The sequence below is a fragment of the Pteropus medius genome, unplaced genomic scaffold, assembly GCF_902729225.1.
Source record: "Pteropus medius unplaced genomic scaffold, Ma_sr-lr_union100, whole genome shotgun sequence".
Lineage (NCBI taxonomy): Eukaryota > Metazoa > Chordata > Mammalia > Chiroptera > Pteropodidae > Pteropus > Pteropus medius.
This window is the reverse complement of record NW_024354502.1, coordinates 600233-624244: the sequence shown is the minus strand read 5'-3', so window position 1 is coordinate 624244 and position 24012 is coordinate 600233. Positions and strand designations below refer to the sequence as shown.

The 24012-nt window shown below is 39.1% G+C and overlaps 1 long non-coding RNA gene and 1 pseudogene across 2 annotated transcripts in view; one reads left to right on the top strand and one right to left on the bottom strand.

The window, feature by feature from the left end:
- The window catches only part of LOC120595696 (uncharacterized), a 75098-nt gene that overhangs the window by 48253 nt on the left and 2833 nt on the right, over nt 1–24012 (top strand). Inside the window, exons 3-6 of one of the 2 annotated variants that reach the window (XR_005650990.1) lie at nt 659–769; nt 4023–4235; nt 15027–15127; nt 15954–16011. This is a non-coding gene — a long non-coding RNA (uncharacterized LOC120595696). Of the gene's footprint in view, nt 1–658; nt 770–4022; nt 4236–15026; nt 15128–15953; nt 16012–24012 lie in introns of those variants that run through there. The other variant, XR_005650989.1, reaches the window with a different exon arrangement.
- On the bottom strand, nt 11949–12067 carry LOC120595928 (uncharacterized; annotated as a pseudogene).

The window sequence follows — 24012 nt, the reverse complement described above, 5'->3', positions numbered from 1 at the left end:
CCTATTATAAAAATCAGAATTGATCAGACAGACTTGTTTCTGCTTCATCTCCATGGAAACCTTTATTTTTCCTGGCGCTGGATGAGGAAGCGCCATGTTGGGAGATGACATAACCTTGGAACGGTCCTCCCTTCAGGCTGAAGCACTTAGTCAGAAAGCTCTGGCATGTGTGCTGAAGTCCCCAGCACTGGGACATGAGGAAACTCATAAATACCCATCTTGAGAAGCCAGCAGATTAAATAGATGCCAGCTTCTCAAGGCCACGCTCTTTCATCACGAGAGAGATGCAATGTAAACAAAGAGCTTGAAGGTGAAAATGAAATTTTAGAACAGAAAGAGAACACAAAAGCAGGATTCATAGCAGACCAGGGGAGGGGGAGGAGGAGAAAAGCAAGGATGCGAGGCAGCAAACAAGCGAAAGGCTGTAGAGAAAAAGTCAATAGATCATTTAAAAGCTGTGAGTCATTTGCTTCCTGATTCAAGGGGGCCAGTGACAGAGGACACAGTTCATTTTGACAAACACTCATTAATGGTGGGGTGGAACGAGGAAGAGTGGGTGGCAGAGGAGCTTGGAGCGGGTAGTAGGTTTTGGGTTGTGGGAATAAGGTTTGGAGAAGAAAGAGTAATCGTGTTCTCTACTTTGTGCTGATCTTTCTAGATATTTAATACTGGTGAGTTTTCACAGTGAATCTCCGAAGCAGGCAATGCTACCTCATTGGATCGGTGAGGGAACCAAGTCTTGAGACTAAGGAACTTTTCCAGTCGCACGGTTAGTACATGCCACTACCTATTTCCAAATTTAGGTACGTCTGATTCTGAAATCTATGCCTCATCCTCAACCTCATTCTGTCACCCTGCCTCACTCAGCACATGTGATAGAATCTGAAAATGGAAATAAAACAAGAATACAAAGCAGGTTTTTAACTTTTTAAAAAGTGTTCTGGGCTAATAGGGATAGAAAGGCATGTAAACACTGAGCCAAATCACATGATAGAATGATATACATGCTTGGGTTGATATAAACAATGTACTGAGGATCACAGATAAAAGAGCATTTCATTGAGATTTTTGAAAGGAACAGGAAGTGCTATCTAGGAATGTGGTGTTACTGGACCTGAATGAAAAGATCTTGGATCAAGTTTAATAAGAGAAGAATTAAGGGAAGACTATTATTATACACAAGGAAGGGGAAGGGATTATCATGCACAGTACATGGAAAAAGACTGAAAAAAATTGCTTGCAATCAGACCATGGAGATGCCTGAACATAAGCAGTTTGGATTTCATACTACATACAAGGAGGGTCAAGAGCAGAAATTTGAAGAAGGGAGAGAGGTCTGTTGTGCAGACATCTAGGACGAGGCACTGCCTCAAGAATAGCCACAGCTTACTTTCCGTAGGTTCTGCAAGGTTGCGGAACTGTAGAAAAACATTTGCCTGAAAATTCCAAATTCTTTCTTTGCCCTTAGCTAGAAGGCCTGGAACTTTTTTCTTTTTTCTTTAAAATTTGTAACAAGTAGCCTAAGGACATTAACTAGAGGTTTAATTATTTTAATGTCTTACCTATTACAAACCCAGAAGAAATGTTATAAGGCTCCACATCTTCTCTACTTACTGGAGGTGAATAATATTAGATGGTAGCTGCAGGCTAAACACGAAGGGGGCCAGCTATCCAGCAGCAGGGCCTAGGATAGAGAAAGGGATCTAGCTACCATGATTTGGGTTCAGAGTCATAACTTCGGTCCCTAAGAGCTCTTGAAGAAATCAAGGTAGAGACCCCAGTCCTAGAAAAACTGGGGTACCAGGCAGGTTCTTTGGTATGAGAATCACTTATAAAATGCAGATCTTGCAGGCAGAGTTTAGAATCCAGGGCACAACTTGGAATAGAATCCACGGTTTGACTTTTCTGACAATGGATGGCCAGGCCATAAAATTATATCCCTTCTCAAGGGGCCAGACGGGTGATGAAGAATGAGGTAAGGTCATATCTGCAGGCAAAATAGCATAGCTCCAGTTTTCAGGTCAGGTGACCACAAGAGCAGAAAGTTAGGCTAATCTATGCAATACCAAGAGTCAGCAAGGATTATTATAAGATCACGAGCCTGGGAAGTCAAAAGCAGGAATATAAAGAATGAGAAAAATTCCACAAGACAGGCATCAGTACTGGTCTTAGAGCTGTACCTGAGGAAGGAAGAATATGGAGTATCTAGATCTGGCCAAGACGATGCTAATGAAACAGTTCACCCTGAATCTAAATGTGGACAGAGGTAAGCAGGTCGTAACAGGCGGCCTCTAGTAGGCTACCTGCCTGACGATGTCCATGCCCTTGTGTCATTCTCCTCCGTGGCGGGGGGCTGCCTTAGCAACTTGTTTCCAAGCAGTAGAAGTGCCAACATGGCAAAGTGGAGGAATATTATTTCCTTGATTTGGTTACATAGATTATGACCTTCCATTTTGTATGATCTGTCCCTTGGTGGCCTTGATGACACAAGCTACCATAGGAAGAGGCCCATGTCGCATAGAACCAAGGACAACCTCCTGCCAATAGCCAGCAGGGAACTTAGGCCATGCAAGGAGCTGAGTTCTGCCAACAACTGATAAGCTTGGAAGATCCAGGTCAAGCCCTCAAATGAGACCCAGCCCTAGCCAACACCTTGACTACAGCCCTTGATAGCTAGTCCGCTTGGTGAGGCTATGGTGCCTAGTTGTTTAGCCAAACACTGGTCTAGAGGATGCTGAGAATGTATTTTTTTTGGATGTGATTAACATTTAAATCGGTGGACTCTGAGAAGATGAATATTTAAATAAATAAACTGAGTGATGCATATTACTCTTCCGAATGTGGGTGGGCCTCATTCAATCACTTGAGAGCCTCATTCAATCACTGAGCAAGGACAGAGGTTTCCAGAGGTTTCAAGACAGCAACACAGAGCTCTTGCTTGAGGTTGCAGCCTGTTGCCCTGTGGAATCTGGATTCAGGACTGCAACTCTTTCAGGAATTACAGTTTGCCAGATTTCAGACTTGCCAGCCCTCACGACTGTTAACCAAATCCTTGAAATAAATCTCTCTCTCTCTCCCTCCCCACTCCATCTCCCTCTAAATACGAGAGGCCTTGAAGCAGAGGCTCCAGCTAAGTTATGCTGTATTCCTGACCCATAAAAATGATGAAATAATAAAAATTTGTGGCAATTTGTTATGCAGCAATCTTCCAATGAAAAAAATTAAGAAATTTTAAAACTTGATTCAAAATATATGTCCCATGTCTGATGGATACTTTTTATAAAATTTAATATAAATAAATGTCAGACTAAGGATCTCAGACTTTGTCTTCCAAACTTTGGGGAGGCTTTGGAAAGTTCTCATTTGAAGAAACACACAAACAGACCTGTGCTTTAGAGAAATCATTCTGGAAGCATAGCGGGGGAAGTGTCCTGAGGCCCTAGGGAGCTCCATGGGTGTTCAGGCTGGAGGGGAGAGAAGTGGAGGGGAGAGAGATTTAGAAGGGACACTTGGTAGGATTAATCCTCATTGAAAGAATGAATAACGACAGATTGAAGGAAACCATTGAAAGTGCAGGTCAGGATTCTAGGTCATGACCCACTGCCTCTGCCTCAGATCAAATTGCCGTGACTCTTTCTTTCATTGATGCTAGAGCGTCCTAACCAGACTACCTGCCTTCATTCCTAACTCTTCTCAAAAATGTTTTTATACTCTAGACATAACATTTATTTAAAAATGTAATTCTGATTACATTGCTATCCTACTTAAAATTCCTCAGCGTTTTTCAGGGCCTGCAGAGAAAAGAAAAATGCATTCACATGGCTTACAGGGGCCTATGGCAATGTCTGTTTCTTTCTCCAGCCTTGCTATATCTCGATTTCCTCATCAAATATTAAAATGTTTTAATATATTTTTAAAAACTGATGCCAAGACACCCCCATTATTCTCTGTTGCTTTTCCAAACTCCATTTTAAAAGACAATGAAAGAGTTTTTATTTCTGTTTTGCTTTTGTTTTTTTTAGGGCATAAATTCACTAAGACAATATTTGCAACAATATTAGCAACAAGAAATAGCAACAATATATGGCCATCCCAAATCCCAAGCTAGAAATATAGGGATCCTGAAAACATGCTGTTTTGTACTATAAAGCTCCATAAGTCCAGAAGGTCAGACTGCTGAAAGGCTGTATAAGAGAAGCTGCATGTTAGACACCTCCTCCTCTTTCAGACCACAGGTAACCTTCCGCTCCTACCTCATGATGAATGGAGATTTACTCTCTAAAGAGATTGAATCAGAAAGACAGAGACAAAGTTGATAGTGGAATACCAAACAGAAAACAGGTATTTGCACAGAAGTGTACATACCCTATAATGACATTCTCTTCTTTCATGAAGCAAAAAATTAGTGGGAAACAGGCCTTAATTTTCAAAGGAGAGCTGACAAATTCCTTAATGGAGTACACATGACTAGCCAAAGAGAAAATAAATATAAATACTGACATGTGAAAACTCCTCAATCCAATGAACCATTCAACTCCCCTTATAAACAAAGTCCAGCAGTTGACAAGGAAACACACGTGATAAGTTTCAAGTAGCTTTTAAATTTTGATGCTTCATTCTTATATATGAACATACAGAAATGCAAAGTTAATATGACATTTGAAAATAAATCAATGTAATTCACCATATTCAAAGAAAAAAGGAGAAAAACCATGGATTATCTCAAGAAATGAAGGAGCTTCATGAACAAATTCTCAGCAAGCTACATCAAAAAAAAAAAAAGAGTATCATTATAGGATGTATATACTTCTACAGCTGATATTATATATTATGGTTTGTGACTGAGTGCTTTCTCATGAAGAAAAAGAAAAAGAGGAAAATGGCTGTTCCCATCACTTCTATTCAACAACAAAAAGAAAATTCTGTCATTGTAGTAATGCAGTAAAAAAATGCATATAGTTTGGGGAAAAAAAATAAACTGTTCTTATTCACAGACAACAGTATTATGTACCTAAAAAGTTCCAAGGACTTTACAGAAAGCTTTATGAATTAATAACTGAGTTTAGTAAGGTTACACAATGACAGGTCAACATACAAAAATAAGTCAATTGAATATTTATATACTAGTAACAAACAATTGGGAAAAGATTAAATATATTTTATAATAGCAAAAACATGAAATGTTTAGGGATAAGTTTTGTAAAATATATGCAGTAGCTATATACTAAAATCTACAAAACAGTGCTAAAAAACAACAACGAAAAAAGACAAGTAAAGAGCTATACCATGCTCATGGATTGGAATGCTTACTATTGTCGAGATGTCAATTCTTTTTAGGTTGACATATAAATTCAATGTAACACTGATCAAAACACCAGAAGGCTATTTTTAAATAAGACTTGACTAGCTGATTTTAAAATTAATGTTGAAAATCAGAGGACTTAAAATACCCAAAACAATTTTTTGAAAAGAGCAATGTCAGAAGACTTACCTAGTTTACTCACTCTAAGTTGCAGTAATCGAGAACAACATGGTATTAGTGCAAGGATAGATTACAGATTAATAGAACAGAATAGAGAATATAGAAATAGACCCTCACATATATGGTGAATTGGCTTTATGAAAATGTGCCCTGGTAATTTTATATGAGAAACATATTGTCAACATATTGTGCTAGAAAAACTAGATATCTATAGAGAAAAAGTAATACTTGACTTGTACCACATACTACAAATAAAAATGAATCCAAAATGGGTCATTGACTTACATGTAAAAACTAAAATTATAAAACTTATAGAATAAAATATAGGGAAAATAACATCCACGACCCTGGAATAGGCCAATGTTTCTTGGACTTCACCCCAAAATAACAAACCACAAAGGAAAAATAAGTAATAAATTGGAGTTCATTTAAATTAAAAAAGTCTGCTCTTTGAAAGAAACTATTAAGAAACTGAAAAAAGTAAACCACTGTCTGAGAAAAAAATTTTCTCCTTGCCTCTGTCTGCTGAAAGACTTGCATCAAGAATGTATAAATAACTCTTACAACTCCATAGTAAAAGTCTAACCATCCAAAGTATTTCAACAAACAATTAATATATGAAGATAGGAGTGACTAATAAGCATATTCAAAAGTGCTCAATACTGCTAGTCATCTTGGAAATGCAAATTAAAAACACAATAAGATACCATTAAACTTTCACTCGAAAGGCTAGAATTAAAAGACTGACAATACTAAGTATTGGTGAAGATGTGGAACAGCTAGTACTCTGGGAGTATGAACTGGAACCACTGTTCTAAAAACAGTTTGGCAGCTTCTCATAAAACAAAACACACACTTTAATATGACCTAGTTACTCTATTTTTAAGTATTTACCCAAGAGATATAAAACCATGTATTCACACAAATGCTTGTCCGTGGATGTTTAATAGTAGCTTTATTCATAATAGCCCCAAACTGAAATAATGCAAATATTTATCAACATACAAATGGATAAACTAACTGTGGTATGTCCTTATGATGAATACTGTTCAACAACAAAAGGAGATCATGAATAACACATGCAAACAACATTAATAAATCTCAATAACATTATGCTAAGTGAAAGAAGTCAAACACAAGAGAACATGCTGTGTGATTCAATTTATAAGAAATTCTAGAGCAAGCGAAACTAATCTATAATGACGGATTAGTGCTTGCCTGGAGCCCGAAATAGAAGGGAGTTGATTGCAAAGAGGCATGAGGGAATTTCTAGGGATGATGTAGATGTTCTATTTTATGTTTGAAGTAGTTACATGGGTGCGTATATATTGGCCAAAGCTTATTGAATTGTATACTCAAAATGTAATTATAGCTTGAAAAAACTGATATTAATTTTACATAATAGGAAGGATATTATTTAAAAAAATAATTCAGGAAAATTTATCAAAAATGCAAGTTATAAGTTTCCAGATCCTTAGTAGGTGTTCGATTAATAATTTTAGTTGTTTGATTACATAAGATATATATAATGCCCTTAGCAAAGTGCTTGACACATAACAAATACTTAATAATTGTTTGTAGAACCAATGCCTGGATGGGTCCATTAATCTCTAATGTCCTATAATTCCCACTTATCTTGAGCTTGTAGATGTTTGAATAGAGAAAAGAAAACGTATAAAGAACTTCTTATAAATGTGCAATCTGCCTTTCTGCCAAGGAGACACTTCTTAGTATGAAGGGAAGGCTGGGTAGAGGGACCCACCAGAAATACTAATGCAGTTGCTGCAACACAAAGATGTGCCCCTAAGCCTCACAGAGGAGAAAAGGCAGATAGATAATAAGATGACATCTGGCTAATAGAATGGTACAAAATGACGGCAAAAACCTACTTAATGCAAAGCAACTTCCTAAAAGGAAGCTTAGAGTTTGGCAAAATGGCCCAAGGGCAAATATCAGTGCTGGGAACCACAGGTAGGAGAGAGGCCTGGGCCAAGGCCATTTCTGAGCTGCATCCCCTTCAGGAGACTTGAAAGGACATCTAAAACTTCCTGCTCAACTCTCCTTTAGTAGGTGAGGACATGAAGGCCCACAGAAAGCAAACGGCCTACCCAGCGAGCGTAGGCGTGGAGTCAGAACTGCTCCCAGACCACCTACGTTTTTCTTACTTTGCAGGCCCAAAATGCCCAAGAGAAAGACCTTCCAAATCACACCCATGATGCTGGGTTTTGCCTGCTAATCTGTATGGTTGTATTTGTGTGTCCAGTGCAAATGAAAATCAGACCATTGTAGCACTGGATTTGCGACCTCTGAAACTAAGCAGTTTCTGATCAGCTCAGTTTATGATGGGGAAACCCATCATAATGTGATGTTTCTCTACGTGAACTGAATTGTGGCTCCCTTTTAGGAATGAGGGCATGAGTTCCTGGGCATGAATATAAGAAGAAATTGTGCTGTGCTTCAAGGGATTTCAACGAGCCTATGGCCTCACGAGTTGTCGCAGTAACACTTTGCTTTCAGAGGGTGGTGTCTTTGGGCGCTCACAAGCCAAGACAGAATCAGCCCGAGCTGGCTTCCAGCTGACACGGGTGGCAGCTGTGGCTTTTAGGTCTTGATCTACTCCAATAATTGAACTACCTTCTTCCTCTGTGGTTAGAGGTGTCATCTGGCTGTTTATGGTATGTAGGTATTAATTAGAACCCAATTCTTGTATTTTACCACACACTTATTTATAACCTTCAAGGAACATGCTCACCTCCTAACACATCCAGGAACATGCTCACCTCCTAACACATCTGGTGGGTGCTATATGTGGCTGAGGGCCTACTCACATTGGGGACAATAATTGCATCTTTTCCCTAAATTGCACTGAGAGGACAACACCTAAGTGATTTTTTTGAGGATAAATAATTTCAAGTTTGTTTTAAATTTGAAAACCTGGATGTTGCTACACTAGATGACAGAATAATGCACCATGGTAAAGTAAAAATAGCTCTGGATTAAGAATTCAGGGATATCTAAGGGAGGCTGGGACAGATGATCCCTAGTACTAGAAGAGAAAAGAACAAAGCTCCTGCTTAGTCTGTTCAGGTGGCTGAATATAACAAAATACCATAGGTTGGGTGGCTTATGAACAACAGAAATTTACTTCTCACAGTTTGGGAGGCTGGAAGTCCAAGGTCAAGAGGCCCAGTGTTGTCAGGTGAGGGCCCATTTCTGGGCAGCAGACATGTAGGTTGCATCCTTACCAGGCAGAAGGGGTGAGGGAGCTCTCTCTGGTCTCTCTTAGGAGAATACTAATCTCATCACGAGGCTCCACCCTCATGACCTAGTCACCCCCAAAGGGTCCACTTCCTAAAACCATCACAACGGGTATGAGGATTTCAACATGTGAATTGGGGGTGGGGGATGCAAATGGCATCTGCTGTTTATTGAGTTCTTGTTATGTGCTTGACACTTAATATTCAATTAAATTTTAAGCAACATAAGGACAGTCTTCCACCTGTTTTATTTACTTTTTATGCTGACTCTCATCACAGTATTCAACACATCTTAGTAGCTCCACACCCATTTTTTGAATAAATGAATAAACAAAAGAGGGTAATATTTTTAACTTTATTTTTCAGATTGGAACTTAGACTTAAAAATGTTGGGTAACTTGCCCGAATTCACACAACTGTTGTGTCAAAAAGCTTAACATCGAATTATGAATGATCTCCTTGATTGTAAAGAGTATCTCTTCATTACACTGTGCACCTTTAGTCAACCAACGGAGAATCACTCAGACGTGTCCCAGTTTAGGGGAAGTTTGATGGCACTGAACTGCAATAAAACAAGTGGCATCAATCTTAGTAACTTTTTAACAAGGTGACTCAAGGAGCAGCTGCGTGGAGAACTGTAGAGGGGCAAGTGTGGGAAAAGAGCCCGTTTGAGAGGTGACGATGGTCATCTGGGTGGGAGGTGAAAACGTCTTGGGCCGCAGTGACGATATTAGACTTGGTGGGAAATGATTGACTTTGAGATGGTCGTGAGAGGAATCAAGGGGACTTGCTGATGGACTCTGCATAGGGAAGAAAGAAGGGGCCACTGGGTATGTTTCAGGCTTTTGGCTTCAAGTACTACATGCACGGTGGCACCACTCCTTGAGTTGTGAAATCTGAGGGCAGAACGGTTTTACAGGGTAGAGAATCAGAGTTTTGTTTTGAATATGTCACCTTTGATATGCATGTTAGATAAGCGGGGAGTGGGCTGTTGGACATGTGAGGCTGAAATTCTGGAAAAAGGTGAGGGTGGAGAACATATATTCAGGACTCTTTGACATGTATGTAGTATTTGAGCTCTGGCCCCTAACTGGAAAGACCCCTTCAGAAAAACGGTACATGGTGGTTAATCGACCACAGCATACTTGGCAAGAACACACACTGTGTCCTCAACGTGACTCGAGCTGATGATTGCTCCCCAGGTTTGGCAGAAAGGTTGAAAGCAAAAGCAGCCTTTACTGAGAATTCCCTCTGGCAAGATGTCAAATTTAAAAAACAGCAGAGTAGACTCAGCTACAGACTGAGCCAGACTGAGAGTTGACGCAGCCACTGCAGGCTTACAGAAATTACGATGAGCTCTTGGGTTAGTCAAAACATAATAACGATATCCAAAGTTCAGATATGTGCAGGCTGGATATGATGACTTACGGGTTTTTTTTTCTTTTCTTTCTCTCTTTTCTATCCCAGAAAAGAAAACAAACGTCAACACTCCATACCCTGGAGCTTTGATGTACTGAAGCTTCGGGTGTCTAGTATTCAGTTCCCGCTGGAGAACTGGCTGTATCATGTTGCACTGATTCATTTAATCTGTCTTCCCCTTATATGCTGGGCTTCTTGAGGGCAGGGATAAACCCCTTCTTAACCATATCTCCAGTTTCGTAAAGTCTCTGGAGAATTATACTGACTCAGTCTTTGTGGGTTGATGAATCCACTGAGTATTTGAGAAAGGTAATATTCAAAGTATTTAACAGAAAAACATGATACAAAATGATTCTTCTATAAAATTCAGTTTCTATGAACAGCAGTGAGTCCTCATACAGGTGACTTGTAAGATCTATCAACTATGACTTATTCTGTCACCACTTTTGGCCTCAGTTCCCTTTCTATGAAAAGAAAGGACTATATACACACAATATATAATCATGTTTTGTTTCTTCAAACCTAATTTCATAGTCTTTGCCCTCAAGCTAGTTACTTGGCCAAGTCAGCCTCTAGCTGTGATGAAATCTGGCCATTCCTCTTGATCTGTCTCTTCAGAGTCCAAGAGCAGAAGAGGACGTTTTCTCTCCCAGACTCAGGGATGGCCTTATTTTATGCCCAGGTGATTCATATGTCATTCAGGAGCAACCCCAATAGATTTATTACCAATATTAATTAAGAGAAGTCACTGGACATATAAATAAGTGAATTCAAGGTGTTAGACCTTTGAAATATTTTCAACAAATAATTTTAAAAAATATTTTAAAAATTTTCAATGGGCCCTACGTCTCAAACTTTAGTTCAAATAATATTATATTTTAAACTTAGACCATTCACAAGCATCGGTTATTATTTTATTTGCTGTATGTTTATTTATTTCTGTGCCCACCCCTAATCAAATGTGAACTTCGCAAGGCCAGAGACTGATCTGACCTAATAATAGACATGGTCTTCTATCGTATGCTCAAACCCAGCATGTGCCAGACACCTAAAATGTGTTCAATAAATATTTGTTGAGTGTATGAATTACCTCCAGTCTATTACAATCCTAAAAGTTGGATAGGATTATATTTTCTTTTCAGAGGGGAAAACTGAGTTTCAGAGAAGTGCCATCTTTAAAGTAGTGAAACTGAGATAATGACTTTAAATCTTGTCTTTTTTTTTTTTTTATCCCCATGTACCTCAGTAATCACACTGCACCATCATATCAAAACAGCGAATATTCAATGATGGCAATTTTTTATATCTCTGGCTGTTTTTCCATAATGATTAGCCATTCAACCTTTGAGAGAAAAAAAAAAGGTCATGCTTACTTTTTTAGAGTGTAAGACTTCAGAGAGTGGAGAGAAAACATAAACAACAGGTAGATGGTGAAAGACATAAATGAGAAAAATTGAAACAAGAAATATTGGAAGAAAAAATAAGACACAGTCAGAATAGGTTAGTATAAATAACTGTGGATACCTAACTGGCAAAAAGATATGTGATTTCCTGACATTTATAGCTAGCTTCTTTTGATTTGGAGAGCAGTGTCTCTAAAGAGATTCTAGGCATACATTTTCATAGTGTTTTAGCTATAGACGAGAATGATTTTTATCTATCTATCTATCTATCTATCTATCTATCTATCTATCTATCTATCTATTTAGTCGAGGCAACCCTTGGTGGACCTCATAGATTGCAAAGACCTTGTCAGTTTACAATCCCTTATTTTTTCTTTTTATTTTTTACTCCTACAGCACCTGGTCTTCCTAGGTGGTCTCCCATCCAAGTACTAACCAGGCCTGACCCTGCTTAGCTTCTGAGATCAGAGGGGATCAGGCTTGTTCAGGGTAGCATGGCCATGGACAATGATTTTTAAAAAGAGGATGTTCAATATTAGGGTACATGTCTATGGAGGTCTGTCAGGAAAACAAAATTAGGAGATGTATCTTACATTCAGGCTTATCGAGATGGTTGGTGTGGTAATGCCTTGATCGATGGAACTCTAAACTGAAATCAGGATTTCTCTCTACTGTCCTCTCTGGACTATACTCCACATGCTACATGATTTGAGAGGCATGCCCTTTGGTGCCTCAGCTGTTACATCAACAAAAGCAAGCCAAGATATAAAGAAATTTTCCAAATAGGAGCAAACCATACTGCAGAAATTAGGTCTATGCCTATTAAGAACCTAAAACTTCAACATATTGAGAACGGATTGCATATGAACCAATCAATGTGATGATGTCAAAGAAAAGAAATTCTTTTTTTAAAAGAATAGACCAACTTTTTTTTTAACTGTGTAATTTAAAGACAAGATGCAGATGGTTACTTTTGAGTTTATTTACTCTCTGAAGATAGGTTGGCATATTTGTTCAAAATCATTAAAAAATATTGGTATGTCTGGCTACAAGGTGACATAAACACATGATGGAAATTAATTTAAACCCACAGATGATCTCCCTGGCAAGATGGGTTCTTCAGAGCTACATTAGATCAGGAGGCAATTTAGACATGAACCGTGAAAAAAATAATTCCGAGGTCCGGGATGCTTATAATCAAATTCATCTTTCTGATTGCAAATATTAGCTGTGTTTCTATATTGCAAGTGTCAGTATGTCCCTGAATGGTTAGAATTCGCTGCCATGGCTGCAGTGAATTCTTATCAATAAAGAGGTGGTGTTAACCTTTTGCTGTGGCAGGGCCATTCAGTTCTTACTTCACATTTCCTCATGATTTGAATTTACTAATCCCGCTTTCACTGAGGGCTCTCTATGTAATGAGCATCCTTCTAAGAGCTGAAAAGTCATAGATCAATATAATATAGTCTCTGACTTCAAAGAGTGTTCAGTCCGATGGGAGAAACAGATGATTAAAGCGCTTGACCGATGCGATGATAGACATGATGGTGGATGGCCAAGGGTCCCAGAGGAGGAAGGTCACGTCAAAGCCATGAGAAGCTCCAGGAAGTTTAGAGGAGTCTGAGCAGTCTAGAGGGATGAATGAGATCTGACTAAAGAAGAAAAGGTAGATGATCCCAAAGGAAGTAAGAAGCAAAGGTCTAGGGTGTAATAAGAGCATGGTACAGAGAGGGGATTGCAAGCCATACCTGATAAAAGAATGGTGGTTATTGGGGAGGTGGCTGACCACCTGCGAGAAAGCAGGGTCATGCGTCTGTTCTTTATAACTTCAGTCTTGATTCTCAGCATTTAGAATAGTTCTCAACCTTGGTTGAATATTGAAATCATCTGGGTACTCTTAAAATATAACCAATGTCTGTACCCGCCCCTAGAATTTGTAATTTAACTGGCCTGGAGTGAAGTATAGATATTCCAGAAAATAAATTCATGTGTTCCAAAATGTCAGAGTATTAGATACCTAAGTTGTGAGAGGGAAAGTTTGTCTCTCTGTCTGTCTGTCTGTCTCTCTCTCTCCCTCTATCAGAAGGCACCTTATAGCTCACATCTACCCTAGGCTTCAAACATTTTGAAATTTGTAAAAAGAAGGAAGTGAGGAGCTATACCTCATAAAGCTGGAAAAGTCCAGTAATATTCATTCACTCAGTCAATTCAGTCAACAAATAACTAAAGAGAACCTTTGTTTTCTAGTCATCCCCTAGGCTCTGAAGATACACCAGTAAACCAAATCCTTCCTTTCAGGTAGCTTATATTTTAGAGGGAGATTCAGAAAATAAACAAATTGGTGAATACATAACATGTTAAATAACAGGAAAGGGTCATGAAGAAACGTAAAGCAGGAGTAAGGGAAAGATTGTGACTAGGGATGTATTTCAGATGGGAATATTAGAAGTGGCTTCTAAAAAGATGTTTAGGTAAAGACTTAAATGAGGGGAAGGGATTATTTATAAGGACATGTGAGTATAGACCATTTCTGGCTAAGGAGGCCAGTGTGACTGCACAGAATGAACAGGGAATAAGTAGGAGGAGAGGAGGTTGGCCATGTCATGAAAGATTTTATAGGTCACAGCAAAAACGTGGACTTTAAGCACGATGGGAAGATTCTAGAAGGTTTTGAGCAGAGAGGTGACATAAACAGATCACAATTTTAATTAGATTCCTTGTTTTTTTAAAATTTTTTTTGAAGTCACATTTTTTAATTTCTTATTTTTAATGAGCCATGCACGATTTTTTTAATAAAAAATTGATTTATAATTTTCATTAGAATAATGTTAATGTTTAATTAAATAATATGTTCAGTTTCTTGTGTAGAGAACAGACTAGACTTTAGCAGGTAAGAGTGAAAAGAGAGAAGCCAGTTAGGAAGCTATAAGATGACTGGCTGTGGAGCAGACTTGGGAGATACCATAGGTGACGGCAAGAAAAAGTCAGTCTTGGGTTATTGTTAAAATAGCTAAATAATGATGAATTTGAAAATGATACAGGAGGGGGCACTTTTGGGGGGAGGTGATGTCGATGAAGAATTTGGTTTTGGAAAAATTAATATTTAATTCTTGGTAAGCATCTAAGTAGAGATGCCAAGCTGGAAGCCAGATATTTCCATATGAACTCAGGGAGATGTCAGGGCTAGAAGAATGCACTTAAGAGTTATCAACTTAACAGATACTGTTTAAAAATCATGGACCTCATGAGAAGGAGATCTGAAAACTGAGCCCTGGAGTCCTTTAATGCTCAGAGTTTGAAATCATAATCTTCAAAGTGATGGCATTTGGAAGTGAGGACTTTGGGGAGGTGATTAAATTTTGATGAGGTCATGAGACTGCCGTTCCCATGACAGTATTAGTGTCCTTGTAAGAAGAACACCAGTATGTCCTTCGTTTCTCTCTTTCTTTCTCTCCACTATATGAGGATTTTGCAAGAAGGCAACCTTCTGCAAACCAAGAAGAGGGTCCTCGCCAAGAACTAAATCTGCTGGCACCTTGATCTTGGACCTTCCTGCCTCCAGAACTGTGAGTAAAAATATTGTCTATTGTTTAAGTCACCCAGTCTATGTTATTTTGTTGTGGCAGCCCTAGCAGACTAAGACAACTAAGGTTTCTTGTCAAGGTGTGCCATATTCTGTTCCCAGAGTGTGGGTAGAGAATGTAATTTCACCAAGGTAGGGTTTTGTTATTTAAGGGCTGTGGTGGGCAAAATAATGGCCCCACAAAGATGTCCTTGTCCTAATCCCAATAACCTACGATTATGTTAGGTTGCATGATGAAGGGGGAAATTAAGGTTGCAGATGAAATTAAGTCTGTCAATTAGCTGACCTTGAGATGGAGATTATCCCGGATTATCCTGGTGGGCCAATATCTTCACAAGGGTCCTTACAGATGAGAGTAACAGAAGAATGTGTCAGTGTGATGTGAGAAGGAGTTGATTGCCCATTGCTGACTCTGAAGATGGAAGGACGCCACAAGTGCAAGAATGCAGGTGACTCTAGAAGCTAGAACCAATCTCCCATAGGACCTCCAAAAAGAAACACAGCCCTACTGACACCTTGATTTTCACTTGAGACATATTTTTTTTTTTACTTCCAATCTACAGAAGTGTAAAATAATAAATTTGTGGATTTAAAATTTTTTAAATAATTAAATAAATTTTAATTATGGTTGGCATACAATATTATATTAGTTTCAATATAGTGATTAGACATTTATATAACTTACAAAGTGGTCACACTGATAAATCTCATACCCATCTGACCACCTCCCCTTCCATCTGGCAATCATCAAAATGTTCTCTGTATCTATAAGTTTGTTTCTGTTTTGTTTTGTTTATTTTGTTCTTTAGATTCCACATGTCAGTGAAATCGTAGGACATTTGTCTTTCTCTGTCTGACTTACTCCACTCAGCACAATATGCTGTAGGTCCATCCATGTTGTTGCAGATGGCAAAATTGTGTTGTTTTAAGGTAATGAATTTGTGGTTATTTGTTACAGCAGGGATAGGAAACTAATACAAGTACCCACGAAAGAGAAAGAGGCAAGTGTGTGATTATAATGACAGAATATGGAATATAAATGCTATATGGAGGGACAGGGGACCAGGAGATTGATGACAGAAAAAGATAGGTAGGATCACCACCTACCATGCAGTAGAGTTCTCATTAAGGTGAAAGCATTTTTAGAGAGGGGAGAGCACTGAAAAGACAGAGGGTATGGGTCAGAAAAGGACAGGCTTGGGTGGGGCAATTATTATTAATGGTCAGGTCTAAGCTATAACCATGGGGTTGGGTAAGTTGAATTGATGAGAATGAGGTCATGAAAAGTCGATGGGTTATTGGATAGCTCCATCTACATGAAAATCACCAACAAGGATGACAACAGTGGTTGCGAAGAGAAAATTCATGAGGCAAGTGCTAAAATATTCTAAAAATGATGGGAAAAAGTCCAGGAGCTCTGTATTTGAAGGGTAAAGTAACAGACGATATAGTCTGATAGTGTCTTCTTCAAAAGGTATGAGGTATTTTTGAGAGAAAGGAGGATAAATAGTGGGGAGTGCTGATAAAGAGCGAGGAGGATGTCTACCCCAGCCATAACCCACAAAATATGTAGGAAGTAAGATCATTTCCAACTAATGGAGTTTTGGGAAAAGCCATAGCCTCAAGTTTAGTTTATAGGGGATTTGCTAATGGCAGACATGAGCTCTTTAGTGCATTTGGGAAAGGTTTCAGGAATCAGAGATGGTGTTAGATTGAGTCAGATTAAGGATAGTACATTCTTGTGGTGCTGGGGACCAGGTAATAAGGTGTGGTTCTTCCCAGATTAATCTATATTTTTCAATGGCATTCCAATCAATTTACCAATAGCATTTTTTTATGGCTCTTGACAAAATGTTACTTATAATTCATATGAAAGAACAATTGTCCAAAAATAGCTAAGAAAATTCTGCCAAAGAACAAGGATTTTATACTTGCCTTAGCAGATATAAAGACTTATTCTTTAGGTACATTAATTAAAAAAGAAGTTATTGAAGTAATATTACAAAGTAATGGGGAAAATGGGCTTTTCAAAAGGAGAGTGGGAGCAGTGAGTATTCCATAGTTGAAAAAGATCTCAAATTCATGCCATATTAAAAATATATTCCAGATGATTTGAAAACCTAAGACACAAATAATTGAGGAACACTTCAAAATAATTTTAAAAATGGGTATAAAATATGTGTGGGTGGGTATATGTACCTGTATTTTATTATTGGGAAGTAATTCTTAAGTGAGACACAATATCTTGCTTTTTCAAGAAGGCAGTTCTGTTCAGCAGAGAAATAATGGCATGATTTTCTAGTCCACTAAAACCCTGGGTCCTAGACAGAGGAGTAGCTATATGCATGAGAAGCCTGAAGCAAAGCATTTCCCCATCTCCTTTGAACGATCAGTTCTACCCCATTTCACACAGCGATGAATATGACAGCCACGAGTTGCAATTCTTCACTGAATTGCTAAAGTACTATAGCAAGTGAAATTTCCTTTCGAATTCTTGCAAAAGTCTGAGAGTCCCGATTTCACTATTAGCAGCTTTTGAGTTTTTGTCTCATTATGTATCATCAGAATGATCTTAGGAGAAGACAAAGGGAAATGTGTCAAGGTCTCATCTCAGGATATTATTGTAGTACAGATGTTCCCTGAACTGAATGAATATCAGGATGACCTGGGGATGCCCACGTGAAGAAAGGAACTTTAGGTGGGATCAAAGCATTTATGAATTGTCTACTTGGAAAGAAGGAGAAAACGGTGGGTTGGCCTGGCCCTCAGACAAGACCTGCTGCTCCTCTTGGCCTGGGCTAATATTTCATGCCTTACCTGACACACAAGGTTGTTTGGGGGAATCAAAATCATTCTGGAAAACACTTTTTAAAACATACTTATTGTTTGCAAAACAAGCACTGGGAGCTGGAGGAGAAACCAAGATGCCAAGACCCTATCTTCCCTTAGCAGGAGTCCAGTGGGGAAGCCAGGCCCGAAATAGGCAGCATCAGATGAAATAAGAAACATGGGAAAAAACAAAACAAACAAACAAAAAACCACACCAGTCATTTAGATAATGAATCTAGAAGGTCTTTTTAACCCGAATCTGTTTTCCAGAATAAGAGATTGCTCTATGTCAAGTAGCTGCAACATGAATAGAATCTGTAGCCACTTTCTGTATTCTAAAATATCAAAAATAGATTTCCTTAACAGGTTACAAGATGTATATCTGCCAATTGTGGAGGAATCAGGCTCCTCACCCAACAGAGCAATTAACAAGGTACCATGAAGAAAAGGATGCTGAGAAGCCCACACATAGGTCTACTATACCAATGTTTCCTTTTAAAATATGGCATTGCAAGAGACAATGATTCCACTTGATTGAAAGCAGATTTGCAAATTTACAAGCCAAAACAATAATTCCTTAAAAAGCCTCAGTCATCCTATTCAAACCACTGAAGTTGAAATAAAAGTATCGCGTCTGAGTGTTCAGACATGTTTCTTACTCAGCAATGAGAGTCTCACCACATGCCGCCACCCCCCACCCGATTTGGGCCAAAGGGACAATCTGTTTCCAACAGCCTGAGAAGTCCTTTTTGTCATTTTGCAAACTTGCAAAAAAAAAAAAAAGTGGGGGCAGGCAACAAGTATTTGGCTTTGTGAGGAAAAAGATTGCTGTGAAATTTTTCGCATGCTTTCCTCTCCTCGAGTAAATTTTCGGCGTTGCACTCTTCCGGGGGGTATGGGAATCTGAGTTGAAACGCTCTGCTTCTTTATGGATTTGGTATTTCACGCGAGATTACCTACATTCACTTGGCTTTATTTTATTCCAGGCACGCTGTGTCTATGCACCACACCTTCCCAACAGGGCTAGTAACTTTTTTAAGGGAAAATCCTATAGTTTATGCTTATGTTGGTTCCTCTCATTCTACTTGCAAAGTGTCTATGCATCCATTGCCGGTGTTTAACAAAGTCACTTGGCTGATAGATTTGTACAATGTTGTTCAAAGCAATGTAGGGAGTACCATCTAATTGGATACTGGGTCTCATCCCCTCTAAGATAAATGACTTGATAACTCCATGTGGAAAATGGGAAAACTGAGCCTATGAGATGTGTAGAGTCTTGTCCATGACAGATTATCTAGTTTAAGGCAGAGAGTCTAGTCTCCTTCCTGGTCCTCTTTTTCTCTTTACTTATGTAAATCTTAAACTTCATCAAGGACAAACGAACTTCATTAACTCATAGACCAATCTGATTCACTTCTCTTGCTTTTTCTTTCAACTTCTTTGATTCCCTCTGGCACATATTTCTACACAAATCACATGGTAAATAATCATGGTAAATAAACATGGTAAATAATCTACCTTTGAGACTTTTTCTATTATTGCCTTGATGTTACACAGTAACTTTTTAAGTGTTTAATTCTTATCTACCACCTGATAGGAATTCTGTCTTTCTTTTTTGTTTATTCTATAGAATCTTGTGAGGTGCCTGGCACACGATAAATAGTCAGAAGTATTTATTGCTTGATAGTCTAGTCCTTTTTCTACTAATCCATGCTGATATGTAAGTATTCAGAGCTGAGAATGGAGCTCTAAGGTGGTGTTTCAGGGGGAAAAATGAGGCAAAAAACAAACAAACAAACAAACAAAAAACTTGAGTGGCTTTCTACAAGTCCCTCCACCATGGGTGACAGATAAAGATTAGAATCTCTACCTTTCCACTATCAACCCAAAGCCTTCTCCATTATTTTCTATTGCCTCTTCTGTGAATTAACCCACCAAAGGTGAAGAATGCTTGCCATTCTCCAGTCTCATTGTCCATAACTTCTTATTAAGTAAATATCAGAGAGTTTTGATCAATGGACTTGTCATCAGGAATGTGGCTCTGACAATACCCATCATGAAGCTAAAGAAAGTCATCTGTGTCTCAAGACAGCTCTGGGTGTCAGGGTACTGATACCTTTGGCTATCTAGATGCTCAGAGGCCACCAATGGGCTCAACTAGGGATACGCCAGAGACTCACGAAGCTGTCTGGTGAGGCCTCCGTTCTCTTTTTCAGCAACTCTGGCCCCCAGCACACAACCAGGAGAGGCAGGAAGAGACAGAACAGTCAGAGCTCGGGAATCAGCAGCCACTGGGCCACATGGAAATATCTGAGGATTAGGAAGAGTGTGTCACACATGCTCCTTCCGGTTGAGGCATTTATCCCCACACAGCGAAGAGGAAGTCATTTGCAGTGATTCAGTTGGAAAGAAGCAAGAATGACCGGAGTCAAACCAGCTCCATCTGCATCATTTTCTGGAAGTGGGCAGCTGTGACCACTCATGACCAATTAACCTTGGAGCACACATATCGAGTAGCATTTCTTCTCGCGAAGCTGCTTTGGATGAAGGGAAAGGAAGAGAAGTTACCCTGAGTCGATAAAGAATGAGCATTTCTCCCCCATCATCAGTGACCACTTACTATGAACTAGGTGCTATGCATATTTATTGCATTTAATCCTGACAACAACCCTATGAGGTAGGCATTATCTTCATGTGACAGATGTGAAACCTGGGGCTCAACAAGTCAAGAATCTACATGAAAGTTTGAAAACGAGGAGCAGCAAGAGTGGGATTTGAACTCGGGTTCATCTCTCTGATTCAAAATTTGTGCTCTTCCCATTCTGTTGAAGATGTTTGTATCGGCCCATGTCCAGTCACGGAGGTAGAGCCATTAGGTAGTGTAAATATATATATATATATAAATATATATATATATTTTATATATAATTTAATATATATAAATATATATTTTTATATATTAAATTATATATATTATTTTATATATATTAAATTATATATATTAAATTATATATATAATTTAATATATATATAAATATATATATTTTTTTTAATAAAGAATTCATTACAGGGATTTGACCTTGCCCAGTTGTGCCGTTGGTGAAATAATTTCTGTGAGGCTATTGTCTTTGCGTCTCATTCTGGACCTTGAAGTCCACAAGGCAGACACTGCCGAAGGATAATGAATGTGAAGTGGGGGAGAGCAAGGCCAAGCTGTCAGTCACAAGGACAAGTTTGAACCCAAGAAAGATGGGCTGAAATTCATGTCAGTTCACGTTATTTCTGACCTTGATGGTATAGGTGTCCTGCAGAAAATGCCGGTACCTTTCATCGCAGAGCCACACACACACATCTGGCCCAGGAGATAGATAAGCCTAAAAAGGAACTGGATGATGCTGTAGCAGTTGTCAGCCCGGCTATTGCATCATGTTGACAAGGTGAGCCAGCAGCAAAGAGACATCCTGTGTAATCTACAATACGGTACTGGCTGCCTTTAAATGTTGCACAAGAATCTCTGTTGGGCCCACACTGATCCGAAACATTCTGGAAGAGGAATTTTGGAAAACTTAGTTTGGCCTAGGCAAATTAACACATTATAAAGCCACCATAATGCTTTTGTGGCGACAGAGCTCTGGTCCCAAATATCTTAATCAGACCACATTGGAATCCAATAAACTTGACCTCCCGGTAGTCCTTCCTAGATCCTGAAATAGGTCCTGAGTACTATTTTTTTTGTGTTGCAACCTGTTTCTTTGCTTTCCAGCCCTGCTGCCAGTGTCCTTAGCTCCTGTCTATTGCCTAGAAATGTCGCACTTAAAAAGTCCTATTGCTCCTCTGGTGCTAATCTTATTTCTCCTATTAAGCCTCTATTTGCTCTTGCCTCTCAGATGACAGCTGCTTCAGGCTGTTATTATTACTGTTGTTACTGTTATTTTATTGTGAGAGGGCTTTGGTTCCCACGAGGCATTTATGACCAACTTTGCATTAAGCTGTTTGCTTTCCCATCCCATCCCACCGAAAAGAGAAGCCCTACAAAGAGCAGAATGTCATGTCGCTCCAGGGGACCAATTTATACCGAGGAGTGCAAATCCCACTTGTACCTCACAGAGGAACGGGTTTAAGATATGGCTTTTATAAACAGACCCTTGGATCTCAGTAAGGGAATTTGAAAAGTCAAACATGCTGGGGCCATGACTATAAAAGTAAAATTACCAGGCTCAGGAACCTTTCCAGAGACAGGCTTATTTCAAACACTGCTATCTTGTAGGTGTTATTCTTAGCAGAACACAAGTTCATGTTGGCTTTCATTTCGACATCCAGCTGGGGTGGGTGTCACACAGTAGCTTCATTAGGTTGCTGGGGAATTCATTACAACACAGTCCTAGATTTCCCTTGAGTCTTATCATGGCTTGAGAACCATTCTTCTTTCTCTCCCCAAAGAGCCCTCATTCATTTCTTTGTGGACTTTTTTATTTAATCAGTAAAAATGGATCAGGTGCTTATGTTGTGCCAGGTACTATGCTGGGTCTGGAAAATATAAAGACAGATAAAGCAGAGCCGGCATCCCTAAGGACTTGGAACTTAGAGAGACAGTAATCCGATGCACTTAATAATGTGCTATGGATGTTATCACAGAATCTGGACAGGGAGCAATGGCAATGAGAACAGGGAGAGAGAAATTCACTGGGATGAAAAGGGGTGGAGCTTAGCCTTCACCGGGGAAGTGAGCATTAGACAAATGCGCGGGACTGGAGACCTTATTGAATCAGACACATCTCGGACTCCAAGCTCTTGGATCAGGAATTGGGCTCCTGTCCCCAGTTCTCAGAAATGCAAAGCTGTGACACAGCCATGCATTTGCATCAACCTTTTCTCATTATCCTCTACTATTCTTCCACCTGAACTTAAAAAGGGTATTCGAGAAGCAGCACATTAAAGTGCCTGTGTTCAAATCCCAACTCGGCCATTACTTACCACGTCACCCCAAGAAAGTTATTTAACCCCTTTGGGTCCTGATTGTCTCAGATGAGAAATGGGGATATAATAACAGCACCTATCCTATAGGTTATTGGGAAGATGGATGGAATGTAAATGTAAAGCATTTAGAATGGTGTTGGCATCTGGCAGTTACTATAGAAATGTTTATCATCAATAATGTCTTCTTTAATTGGATATGGTGACAAAAGCAGTGTTTTAGAATTTAACTTTCTACCATTCTCTCACTTCCAAGATTGGAAGATCTCCAAGAAGCAGTATGACTTTGGACAAGTCCTGTAAACCCTTTGGCCTCAGTTTTCCAATCTGTAGAAAATTTTAACTCAAGGAGTATCTACTATGTGTCAGGCATTCTTTAAACTCTTTATAGGCATTGTCTCATTTTATCCACACCATAGCCCAATGAAGTGGGGTTTGTTTTTACCCACTTTTTTTGTAAATAAAGAAAATGACATAGGTGCCTATCTCCAGAGGCCATGAGCTTAACCTCTCAAGTGCACTGTTTGATAGGGCTAGACTTTGTCTTTATTCTTAACCTACTTGGGGGACTCTGGGCATAAAGATTTATATCTGTTGGCTCATTCAATTCTCAGATCGACAGCCCCCACATGTTGGTATTATTTTGTCCCATTTAATAGATATGCAAAATAAGAGATGGTGAGCAGCAAGCTCTGTGTGACAGAGTCAATAACACACACACACACACACACACACACACACACACACACACACACACACACACATCTCCAAACAATTCCACAGATAACCCCAGGAGACTTACAGGCTCTCTGAAGGTCATTTATACAGCCATAGAGGCCCCCTGCAATGTGTTTTGTTTTATGTAATCCTTCAACCAAAAGCATTCATTAAGCCTTACTTTGTTGATTTTTCTAGGAAAGCAGACTTTTTCAAAGTACTCTTGTCTTCTCTAAGAGATATTGACATAAACTCTACAGCCCCATCACCCTCAAATACTTCCCGAATATAAGTATTTGAGTTCAGTTCTGGTCTTCAGTTCATCTAGAGCTGTTAGACTAGGTGAAT